Source organism: Corvus brachyrhynchos, unplaced genomic scaffold (assembly GCF_000691975.1).
Source record: "Corvus brachyrhynchos isolate BGI_N302 unplaced genomic scaffold, ASM69197v1 scaffold152, whole genome shotgun sequence".
NCBI lineage: Eukaryota > Metazoa > Chordata > Aves > Passeriformes > Corvidae > Corvus > Corvus brachyrhynchos.
The window spans coordinates 2,994,429-3,007,458 of NW_008237447.1; the positions used below are offsets into that span (position 1 = coordinate 2,994,429).

At 40.1% G+C, this 13,030-nt stretch overlaps 1 long non-coding RNA gene across 1 annotated transcript in view; it reads left to right on the forward strand.

The window, feature by feature from the left end:
• Nucleotides 1-2,063: 2,063 nt before the first annotated feature.
• LOC108446050 overlaps nucleotides 2,064-13,030 on the forward strand; it is a 16,470-nt gene continuing 5,503 nt past the window's right edge. Inside the window, exons 1-2 of the long non-coding RNA XR_001861160.1 lie at nucleotides 2,064-2,382; nucleotides 10,051-10,098. This is a non-coding gene — a long non-coding RNA (uncharacterized LOC108446050). The remainder of the gene's footprint in view (nucleotides 2,383-10,050; nucleotides 10,099-13,030) is intronic.

Sequence of the window (13,030 nt, forward strand, 5' to 3'; positions counted from 1 at the left end):
AACTCACCTAATTAGCCCTCCCTGCTTCCTCCTGGAAGGAGATCTCCCAAAGCACTGCTCCCTCCTTGAGGCTCAGCCTGCAGTCTTCCTCCCAGGGGTAAAGAAGGTGCATTTTTCTGTTCCAGAGGAGTCTTTGCACACTCCTCTCCTCAGGTCTCTCTCTTCCTAACCCTCTCTGGGCAGCTTTCCAGGGTAATTGAGTGCCAGTTCCTGTCCCAAACCTCCAGACATGTTAACTAAAGGAAATACATGAGCAGCTAGGAAGAAGAGGAGAATACAGCACCAGAACATATTCCAGGGTCCTGGGATTTGTCGTATGGGTGAGAACCTGAACAGAGTGGAGTGTGCCTGCCATTTGCTCCAGGTACCTGCATTTCTCTACTGTTAATCAGTATTCAGAAGACCAATGCACCTAGACCCACAACAGGGAGAATGTCCTCTTCACCCTTGATTTAGGCCGAGGTAAGAAGTCTGGTTTTAATGAGTTACGTGGCTACAGCCAGCAGGGAAATCCATCATGGATTCCAGGTCCCTTTGGTGGAGAGATCAGGTTTTGCTTTGCCCTTGCATGCATGCAGTCCTCTGCAGAAAAGAAAAATAAGTAGCCCTTAAACCAACTCTAAAAAGATTCTTTTTGCAGTTGGTGCCAGGTGGTACAGCAGAGTAAAAGTTGACTGCGCCCTCGTCACACTTTCAACTACAAAAACAGAGGAAAAGGTTCACTACCAGGCCTTTGCAGGAAACCATGCCACAGAAATGGAGAACTTCTGTTTTGCATAGTTACACTGCTATAAAATTTGCTAAAAAGAAGGAAATTTCTTAGCACCTAGTAAGAAAATATGACTATCAAGATGGTAACCAATAAGCAGCAAATGAGGGCAGTGGCCATGAGCGTATCTATGACATGGATTTTGTGATGGGCACATATATTACAGGCAAGATTTCCAGACAGCAGTGGACTAAGTTTTTTGTTTGTTTTTTTTTTTAACATTAAAAAGCAGGTTAAGTTTGTCCAGGAAATTTGCTGATGAAGGAGGTTCCCACAGGTCTCACTGCATGGTGGGCTCTTTATGGTAGCTCCAGCAAAAGGATGCATTACTTTAGTGCAGGGAGGGTGGAAAGAATGAAAAACCAGGCAACCACAAACTATCTTGGAGCTACAGACCCTCTGAAAACAAAACACTGCTGCTGCATTTTCTCTTCTGCTGCAGAGCCCAGGGTGGCCCTCCAGTTGTGTTTGATTTACCTGATTTCATTTAGACCTCACAAGCAGCCACTGCCCTTGAACACAGACCATGTGACACGCAGAACTGACAGCTTCTGTGGGCTGTCTGAAACACATCTTGGAGCTCAGGCTCCTCCAGCAACTACACTGTGATAAGAAATCATCTCTTGTAAACTTCAGCCCCAAGTAGCTGCTCATAGTCCATTTGTGACAGTGTTTGTTTTCCCTGCTGTAATTTTTCAGACACTGTCATACTCTATTTACTCACATTGCTGCGGCTTTTGGAAGACTTAATTGATATTTTACTGTTCTAAGGTAATTCTACACTATTATTCAAATAATATATGTGCACACATTCCTGTTATAAATATATAGATACATGTGTTATAATATTGACTCCTCTCAAATTAAGTTTTAAATATTTTTAACGGGAAGGAAACGTATTTATAGACAGAAGGGTGTAGTGCAACCTCCACCCATCCAAAATAAATCATGATTTATTCCTTAAAACCATCCTTGCCCAAAATTGCTGTTTAATTAATCACTCAGTGCCCATGCTCTGGGGATACTTGTATTTCCTTTATTTTATTAAGCTCTGAGACCTCAGTCAGTTTAGCACAATACCAGTAGGTGGAGTAATGGTAAAGCAAATACCTGCTTCGGCTATTTATATTTATAAACAGCCATTTTTAATATCTTTTGCCGAGATTTGCATGAACTAGTTGAACATATATATCTGCCAGAAACCTCTATACATAGAAAGATCTATTACTGCACATACTTAAAAACATATAGATTAAAAGGAAATACTTAATACTTAAGTGATAAAGCACATCTTTGTCGTAAATATAGCAATTTTTGCAGTTTTCTCCAATTTCTACACATTGGGCAATACATTTTGTGAATTGTGCTACAGGAAACCCTGCGTTCCCACACACTTAAAGAGAGCTGATCAGCGCCCGAAGGGAGCAAGGACTCGCTGCGAGTTCCACTTTGGAATTGAGGTCAGTTGAGATGTGAGAGACAGCTTTGGTTAATCGTGTCGTGACCTTGCCAACCTGCAGTTATACAGCGTGCCCACAGCCTTCAGAGCACTGGATGGCAGCATCATTAGCAAGACCTTTGTCCTGTGCCAGGGTGGAGAACGGCTGTCATGGGTGAGTGCCCTTACGTGAAGCAAAAGTTTCTATGAATGCAGCTGCTATTTGTCCTCCTCTCTGTTGCATAAAAGCCTCCCCACTATTCACCAGGACTTCAGATAAACACTAACAACTTCCAAGATCTCAGGTAGGTAACAGAGCAGAGCTCTAACAAATGCATGAGAGCTCAACAATCACCGCAGCAGCTTGGTCTCCCAAAGCAGTAACTTTAAGCCTCAAATTAAAGTCACTCCTGTACGTGCTCTCAAAACATAGAAACTTTAGAAAATGAAACCAATATGCACTGAAAGAAATAATCTCATTTGGACTGCAACCTGTAGTTTTTGTTCAGGCAAAATTCGTACCAGTCAGATGCAGGTTTTTTTCTTTCTGATAAAACAAGCAGGCACAAGTCCCTCAGTCAGTATAAGAATAAAACCGCTCAGTTATTATTAATGCCTTTTCTGAGTCACCACATTCAGATAACAAGTACAGTACACTTCTGTTCAGCTATCTCAGAATGATGTCTGAACCACAATGAAGAAAATACATTCCCTAATATCATTGTTCATTTTATAAGCAAAATGACTGAAACTGAACTTTGATTGCATGCAAAAATTAAAAACTTGGTCAGGTTATCACCATCATTCTTCAGCTAGGAGATCCACAGCAAAATTGTATGTGCAGGAGTCTCATTTTGCTCTTAGTGATCATATTAAATTGCAAATACCGACACAGAAGGAAAAAAGAGGACAAGATTTCCTCTGTAAAATTAATATAGGTCTAAAGAACTGTAAATACCAGTCTCATTATGTGCACTACCGCATATAGGTAAGGTTATTTCCCCTATCACCATTTGTTCAATGCAGCTATGTGCAGATTATTAATATTAAAGCATCTCAGTCTCCCCACCAAATCCACAAGTTCAAGAAAACATTTTCTCACATTAAATTTGAAATACTGAATCCATCTGTGCTACCTTCTTCGGGATTGCTCAAGCTCATTATAATTTTACTCTGATTCTGTTTTTAAATTACTTATGATTCATTTGGGGTTTTTTTATCCTTTTAGTACATAGTATTCAGTAAACCAAGAGTACATGTACTATTGTCCCTGCTAATGCAAGCACTGCAGTACAATCATCTTCTACCTCCCTATTTTTCTCTAGGAGAAAAGGGGGATGGTGCAGAATAACAGATATTTCAAACTAACCACCTATTTTCTGTCAGACAAAATATAGTCATACCCCTGAAAACAAACATAACCTCAACTTATTCCAGAGAAAGCAAGTGAGCAAAAGATGAGGGTAAAATATAGCACAATCATCCAATAAAAAGAGCTGGAATATTAAGGGAGTCATGAATTAGCATGTTCTCAAGAGATCACGCTCGAAATATCTGACATGTTTTGACATATATGGAAAGCATAAATGAGGCTGAAAGATAAAGAAGAAAGGAAGGTTTTGCAGAGCTGCTGCCTCACTTAGGGCCATATTCTTTGAGCTGCTGTGCCTTTCTGGCAGCTCCTGCAGCCTTTCCAGTGAAAGGAGTCAGCCAGGGCACACCCCACACAAGAGGGGAGGTGGCCTCCAGCACTGGCCCCCTTTGGCAGCCCACAAAGTAGAAGACAAGGGCTCCCCCAAGATCCAAGGCAGCACAGCAGGGGCAAGGCTGCAAGGATGGGGCCAGGGTAGAGGTGGATGTGTCACACAGGGTTGCTGTGGCCTTTTCTCAAAAGGTAACCTCCCAGTTCACCCTCTGCACTACCCCTTGCTAGCTGCTACATTGGCTCTTCATTTCTTCTTGCTTCGAAGCAGCAAAAAGTATGACTGCCTGGGAAAGAAAACCCCACCTTTTTTAGCAGCTGAGTGCATGAAATTTAGTTCACGTCTGATCATTTGGAAAATGGGAGTGTGAAGGGGGTAAGCTCATACCACACACTGGCACTTACTCTCCTGCTGCCTCGCATCCCATACGCCTGGCCAAATAGGACCTACTACCTCAATTTCAGGCTTGCCTTTTTCAAAAGAGACAAAAATGTCTTTCTTCTTCTCCTCCCTGTGCTTCCATCTTAATTGAGACCAAAATTGTTTTCTGCAGAAGCTTTTATTCTCATCTCAGGAGAATTTAGACTGAACAGGAATTCCCCCAATTTTCAAAATTATCACCTACTGTTACTCCAAGGTTACAAGTTAAAAGCTCAAAAACCAGAGCTATTTTGAGAAAAATCATACTATCTGCACTAATTTTCCTTGTCCCCCTTTCAATTTTTTTATCCCCCCCGCCTTTCCCTTTCAGGTAGTGATTTTCATAGATTGTCTGTGAGAAGGGCATTGACCCTTTACTGTAGTGTCCTGACTGCTCCCAAGGAATCTCTGTCCATGAAAAAAAAAAAAAAAAAAAATCCTGTAGCATTTATTGCATGGGCCTCCACCACTGATGACAGAAAAGATGAACCAGGTCAGTTTTGTACTCAGACTTAATCTGGCTACAGAGTTTTCAGATTAGGTTCTACCTTGCCATTCACAGTTATACACCGCATAAGGTTGGGAGGTCTGACATGAGGGGTTAGGGGATGATTTAGTGTATGTATTTGCCCTTTTAATTTGTTTCTTGATGTTTCCAAGTCCAGAGAGCCCTTTTGCATAAATCTTATCTGATGCTGCCCAGAAAGGTAAGCTCACAATATTTCAGTCCTTTCTGCTGGTGCTATTTCATAACTCTGCATCCCACTTCCATGCCTGCGAGGGGCTGTGTCTCCCTGTTATGGTTTGCAACATTTTATATATTACTCCCTGGGCTCAGAGCCACAGAGAAAAGAGAGAGTTTGGAAAGCAAAAGGGAAGCAGGTCTTAGTCAGATTTGTTATGAGGCAGAAATCAAGGGCAAGTCTGGAAGCTCTTGGAGGAAAGTGAGACAAGAGAAAATAAAGCAGTGGCAGAGGGGCATGAATAAAAACTAGACCACTTCTGAGAACTTGAATATACTGCAGGTCAAGTCCAATATTTAGCAGAAATATTTTTCTTCTCTAAAAGAACTGTAAAAAACTAACAGAGATCTGCATGCAAATCTTAAGCTTATAGATTAATTCAGGTTGGAAGTGACCTTGGGAGGTCATCTGCGCCAACCTCCAGCTCAAAGCACAGTCAGAGCTGAATCCATTCCCACTCCGCATTTGTGGACAGGCGTGTAATGAATACCGTATTCTCAACCAAGTGCCCTGGTCCAAGAAAAATACAAATTAAAAAATCAGGTGTCACCCCCTAAAGTAGCTTGACAGCTGCAAGGTAAAGGATGCATCCAGCAGTAACTAACATAGATATTCATTACACTATCACTTCAAAGCACAGCTTTCACATGTTAGCAGCAGTCTTCTTACAGCTTTGCCTTATCTGCAGTAGCACGAAATCTCAGGTAACATGCAGAAAAATGAGCTACAGCAATGCTTCAGTGGTAGGGGGATCAGAGCAAACCTCAAGAAAGATGTGAGGAAAATGTCCTTAGAGTCCTCCTAAATTTTCTATATAGAACTGCAAAATATGCTATAGCAAGAAACAAGATTCCCCACAGAGTTCATGTAAATGAGAGCTCTCAAAATGTGTGCTAGATACCAGAGGATTTGTTCATTATTAAGCTTATATTGTGTTTACCTGTGTAGTGCAAGATTGAGGAAGACTTAATTGCATGCTATGTCCTTGCCCTCTGACCTTCATGTTAATTACATTTTGCTGCAGTGAGAAATAGATGCACCATTTTCTCTTATTTCCCTAGGACTGAGACAGTTATTAATTCCTAATAAGATAGCTTTTTCCATCTGCAGAAGGCTATATTTTCTTTTCATTGCATGCACTGTACTCCCAGAAGCTTTTAATTTGCATACATAGGAGATCACCCATTTAACACTTCCAAAGTAAACTCTCTTAGAACCACCATGTGGCTGTGCTCTGGGGTTTAATCTCCTCCTGGTCTGTAATCATAACACCCACAGAAATTAGCAAGATGAGGAGGAGTGAGGTGTGTATATACATATATTATATATCCTCACACATATATTATGAGTATGTGCAAGGAGCATGGCTGCCTGGTGTCTTCACTGAGGTTCATTTTTTGAAGTGTTAAATGTAAAGACTGATCTTCAACATGCTTCCCACTCTTCCTGTGGAGCTGTTATTGCCATGTCGTGTGGCTTAGTTTCCAGCAAAGATGAGGCTCTTTTCTACATCGGTAAAGATTTCCTTCTCTTAAAAAACCTTTAAGAATATTCTTTTTATTTCAAATGGGATATTAAATGAAATTACATTCTACTCCCATCCTCACCTACTAGCTTAATAGTCATCACATTGCACAAATTATTTTTAATACCTTGAAAAATTCATTAAGTGAACAAAAGATCCTGACATAAGTCATAAGATTTTTTTTTCCTCAAATGTGAAGTTAATAAAAAAGGCCTCTAGAATATTAAGGTCTACTTCTTAAGCCACCTTTCTTCCCATTTTAAAGAAGGGTCTTTCTGCTTATTTCCAGCAAATTTAGACACTAAGCTCTGACCAAAGATATTATTAAATCAGAGGATTTTTAACGTGTGCGAACCTTCCAGCAAAAAAGGGAGATATTCAGAATGAGACTTGTTTTCTTTGTTAAGAGACTGAGCACAGAAGGCAGGAGTTAAGCTGCTTCTTAGATTTCAAGCAGGGTGAAAGCTGCCATTTATAAGAGGCCTTCAGTCCTCAGAAAAGTCTCTGCCACACAGGCAAATAAATTTGGATGGAGAGGGAAAGAAAGCATAGCCTGTGTGGTGACAGTGGAAGCACCATGCCCTGCTGGAGCCTGCAGAGGTGCTGAAAGGGCTGAAAATCAGTTGTCGTCACCAGCACAGCTCAGTTTCTCTGAGCTGCTTCAGAGAGTTTCAAGCATGAAGAACATATCCTTGTCTTCCTCAAAGCTCAAGGCAGTTCTCCAGTGCTGGTGTACTCAGGAGGGGTTACGTCCACATGTGCTCTGCCTTTGCACCACATTGAATCAGAATTATCATCAGGCTTACCTGCTGATAAAAAAACCCAAAACAAACAAAAAAAAACCTTAGCAAAACCCAAAACACTTCCTGCCTTTTCTTTTTCCTACTTCTCTCACCCAACAACTCCAACAGATTTGGAATTTGAAGGAATCAATCCAGTGAAAGCCTGCAATAACATGGATTTAGGATGAGAGGCAATTTGTGTTTTGTCATAATCATTGAGAACAAAGCAGCAGGGTAATGGACAGATGCATTTATTTCCCCACAAACACATTTTCCCCAAGTCTTCCCCAGCCCAGAAAGCCATTTGAACAGTTTCCCAGTCCCTGGTCAGCAGCACTTCAGCTTGCCTTGTCAGGAGCTGTAGGACAGGCAAGTGAGGGAGGGAGCACACCACATCCCCACGTGCCTGACACTGTCACACTCCCTGCACTACTCAAGCCCACACTAATTCAAAGCCATTGTAAAATTACCAACAACAGGAACTTAGTCCATGTTAACGCTTAACAGACTTACAGTAGCAAAAGAGAAAGAAATTACTTTTTTTCAGGACAATCTCTTTCCTTTTACAGGTAATTCTGGTTTTGCACATAGTGTAAATATCTAAACCTGCACATGTTTACTTAAAGTATTTTTTGCATACTTAGCTGAGATTTTCAAAGATAACTAGATCAGTCAGAAACCAGTAGAATTCCCCATAGATCAGCATAAGTAACTCATTACATCATATCTATACTGCTTTTTCTGAAGTTGCTCTAGATTCATCCATTCTATTTGACCAGTGTGGGAAATTTTCTTTTCCAGGGAGTCAGAGGGCAACTGCAACATGAAAATGCTCATCCTTCTCAAAAAAATGCTCTTTCAGTAGAGGCTTGACTTGAAATCCAGTGGGATTGGAAACATGTCTAAGTGCTGTTTCATGTGAACTGACACCCTTCACAGTTCTCAAAGTTTCTTGGACATACATATGTCTGACTGTGCAGAGCAGAAGTGGTGGGAAGGTTAAATAAACCATCACATCTGAAACTTCTTTTCCCTTGTTGCATTTCACAAAAAATGACTCCACACTTAGATGCAATCAAGCCTTTCATAAAAAAACAAATCACTGGTTGACCAATTCTGACACAGCTGTGAAAATCCTTCTTAGCCCATTTTAGTAAAGGGCCCTCCATACTTGAAGTATTTCTCCAGCTTTGCTAAACACCCCATCTTAACAGGAATGGTTGATTAATCAAAACTGTTTGTAGCACGGTAACCTCCCAGACATGCACTAGAGGGTAATGTGTCACACATTGTGAAATAATTCTGCCCTTCCCTTTCAAACATGTGACAAATATCCAGGGCTTGTAAACTCTATTTGACTGTCATATCCATATTTCATATTGTAAAGGAGCATCTAGCAACCTAATATGGTAGGATCCTGAAAATTAATTAAATCCTTGGTCTTTCTACTCTGATTTCCAATTACTGCCCAAGGTAGTGATCATATTCTCGTATGAGACTGAGGTAACCCACTGTTGTTTTCCACTAAAACAAATTTATGCATAGCTACTCAAACAAGGTCCACTAATAGCAGTTTGTTTGATTTAGCCTGCAGTCCATAAGGACCTATGAAAGGTTAGACTCAAAAAAATTCTATTAATCCACATCACTTCATCTTGGAAAATTAGGCTGAAGCTACCAATTCAAACAGGCAAGGGAAAACCACCAAGTCTGATATTTGTTACAGCAGCACAGCAAGTAATGAACATATGACACACTACTACCTTTATCATCCAAGCTCTCAACCTTTCTTGTCTTGGAGTTGATTTCAATTTATTTTTAAAATTCAGTCATGGATGGCATCATAAGCTTTGCAGTTGCAGGCCTCAGCACCAGGTTAAGAACTGCATAATGATGCCAAATCTGCTTCTACTTTTGTCATTTAGTGCACATAGTCTTAAATCCAAACAGGGTTGTTAAAGATTAAAAGCAAAATAAGTGGTCTTAAAAAGCCAGATAAGCTAAATTGCTACAGATTATACATGTCTCAGTTCAAAATCATTAGTGGCTCTCAGAGTAAGAGATTAAAAGACAAAAATAACCCAATTAGAAAAGATTTACAGTGGGGAGTTGAATTATTTGTGCTCAGAGCAAGGCAGGATTTGGTCAGAAGCACACGACAATGCATCAGCAGCGATGAGGATGATCAGGAATGTTAACTAGCACAGCTCTGCCCTAAACCAATCAAATTGTGTGAAGAATAGCTGAAAACAGTTTGGGCATAGCATCTTGGATATAATGTCTGAGAACTTAGTCCACTTTGCATTGTCTGAACAAAAGGAATGGTTAATTATGAGCTTTCAGATATTTCTTTCACTATACCTGTAGTATGCAAAGCAGGGAATTTCAACAGCAATTTTCAACAAAAGCATGTATATTTATAAGCAGCCCTTATGCTATATTTGTGAAGGGAATGCTGAATAAAAGGTAGCTATACTACTGGGGTTGGATGATTTCTTAGCCATCAGCAGGGAAGCTGCAAAATAATTTTGACTGAACTGAGCACTCAAGAGTAAATTCAGATTTTCAGTTACCCATGTGTAATGCTAGTGATCTGCATTCAAGAAACTGTGGGTAGAATTTGGCCTCAAGGAAATAGCTTGTGTTAGTGCCATAACCTTTGTTTTACAGGGAGTACAACATTTGGCCCAGAGGAAAAATACACCTCTTGTAAACCAGGTAAGCAAATGGGTACAGACCTGCTCAAGACATCACCAACATAAATCAGAAATAATCTCATTTCCATTTAGAAAGAAACTAATACTGTATGAAAGAGAGGTCTGTGTGGTTGTTCTGATTTTGGTGTTAGAGGGATTTTGGATTGTACTCTTTGGATGGGTGACTGAAGTATGTCTTTTTCATTGAAATTCATTTGTAATTTACTCATTAGATGCTGATGGTTGGAACCTAAAGAATTTATAGCTAGATTTCTTTAGATATTAAGTTTTCCTGTAATCAACTTCACCCATTCATGGCTACAGCAACACTGCTCCATGCTAATATCATCAAGATCTCTGCCTTGGTTAAATACCTCAGAGTGGGGCCAGAACTTTTTGCCTTCCAGCTCTCTTGAAGAAGAGTAACAACTTGTGACACTGTCAAATAGAAAACACTCGGGGAGTAGAAAATCATATCCTTAAGACAATGTATTAAATTAAAAAATGCATTTTTGAATTCTACTTCAGTGCAAGATTGCTTACATTTCTGGTAGTATATAGGCTTTCATTATTCTATTCTGTATTTTCTTATGTTCTGTGGGTAATTTTCAGCCCAGCTTATGCCCACTACATAAGACTATGGTAAGAAAAGCCTTAAGAGCAAGGCTGAAGAAGCTCAGTGCACTTTGTGCCCCTGCCTATGGCAAACTTACTGGTCACAGGACAGCCAAGCTGCATTAAATCTATTGTGTATTTTTATTGCTGGTTCTGGCCAGGAGGCACTGCAGGAAGATGACATCCACTGCCTTGCCTTAGCCAAGCTCCATTAGGAATGAGTAACAGGAACATCCCTGTGGGTACACTTCCCCTTGCTAGCACACTGCCTAAAATTCCAGCTCAAAACTTAGCTGGTATCACTGCATTTACCACTGTTAACTACAAGTGAAATGCTTATCTAATTATGCTAGCACGTCCTCCTTGTTTCCTGTGGTTAAATCACCTGTAAAAAGCAGTTAAAAAAATTTGCTTATCGTTCTCTAGTTTATTTTTAACACTGCTAATCTGTGCAAGCATATGACTTAACCGCCACAAGGATTTTATGCAGCCTTAAATGCTGCTGTGAATATTCATCTTCTTTCCCAACTCCTACCTGATCTACAGGTAAGGCTTCAGGTACTAACATGAGGAATAATTTGGTAACCCACTGTAAACACAGAGGATTATAAATTTTTTAAAGAGGTTTTATATTTAAATCAGTATGAAAAGAATGAAAAATCTACAAATACCATAATTATTTTCTTTTAGAAAATCTTTGGACAGCAAACAAATGGATGTTCTATACTAATAGAGCTGAGCAACCATAATATAAGGGAAAAAAAATATTTTATTGGTGTCTCTGGACTTGCTACTGCATTACAAAGAAAAAACCAAACCAAACAATCAAACAAAAACCCACAAACGAAAAATTCCCCAACCAACCAACAAAAAAAAAAACCACCAACCCAAAAGCCCTTGAACAAAACTTCAGTCCTTCTACTACCATACTAGATGAAAAACAATAGGGGATTTTCAAGTTACATTAGAAAAAACCCCAAACTGACTCTGTTACCACGACTTTAATACTTGTATCAATATGATCATGAATGACTGAACTTAGGGTAAACAGAAATGAAGTCTGCATTTCAAAATCAAAAGCAAAACATAAAACATTTTATATACAATTTCAGCTTCAGAGGCTAAGTAAAGGCATGTTCTCCAGCTAAGCTTCATTCCCAAGCCAAGGACATATCTCGCTTTCAAACAAAGTACAAATCAGAAATGTTATAATGAATTCAAATCATAACCATCCAGTCACTGAGGACTGGGGAAGAATCAATTTGTCTGGTTTAGTCTATTATAAAGCCATATTATTCCCATTTGAAGGAGATGCATCATCTGTGAAGACACCATCCAGTTCATCCTTCCAGAACATGAGCATCTTTCCATTTTCACTAAGTTGCACGGTTTCTTACACCATGTAATACATTTCCTTGGGGGGAAAAAAGTAAAAATCTGCCACCAAGAATCCTGTCCTACTGAGATGGTCGTCTGTGCTCCACAAACAGGAGATCTTTGTACTTTCAGAGGTACATAATTCAGCAGGTTTTTCTTTTGTGTACCTAACCGAATCCCACATGCTTCACAAGCAAACAAAGACTGTGGAAAACACAGTTTCAGCTGACAAGGGGGCTCCAGCTTGCCAGGCTGACTGGTCCCATCAGCACACAGCACTGATCCCTGGACAGCCAGATACAAGTTCGGCTGCAGAAATTTCTCCGTGTGCAAGGAGGCAAAAGCATGCACCCGCTTCTTCCAAAGCACCAGGAGCTAAATTAAACATTTAGTGCTCATCTCCTGCCTGGGGAGCCCAGCCTGGGGATGGGCAGCTGCTGCCTGTAATGGCACTGAGGGGACACCTCACCTTGGCTGCTTCTTTGCTCTGCTGGAAACCTGTAGGTGCTGGAGGCTGGATAACCTAAAGCTGGCAGGGCACCTGTGCCTTGCAGCCAACTCACTCTGAACACTGGTTTTCAGCATGGCTGTTCTTTCTCCATCCTGGTCATTGATAGTTAAGTGATAATTAGGCATGAGACAAATCACTTCAAGACCAGAAAGGAAAGCTGTATATCACTTTTATCCAATACAATAAATACAATTAAAAAGAACTATTGCTGTCTCTCTTAGTTTTCCTCCATATATATCAGCTGTCATTCCTTGAGCTTTAAAGTGCTTGAATAATAAACCTGCACAGAATTGAATTACTTCAGTAGCAAGTTGATTAGTTCCCACATCCAATAAAATGTCTGTGGTATCTCATATATTTGGCATTTAATGTTGTAATTAATAAGTTCTTGATCATGTGCCTCTTACAGCCACAGGTCAGTGACAACAGTGACATTCCCTTTCTCAGCAGG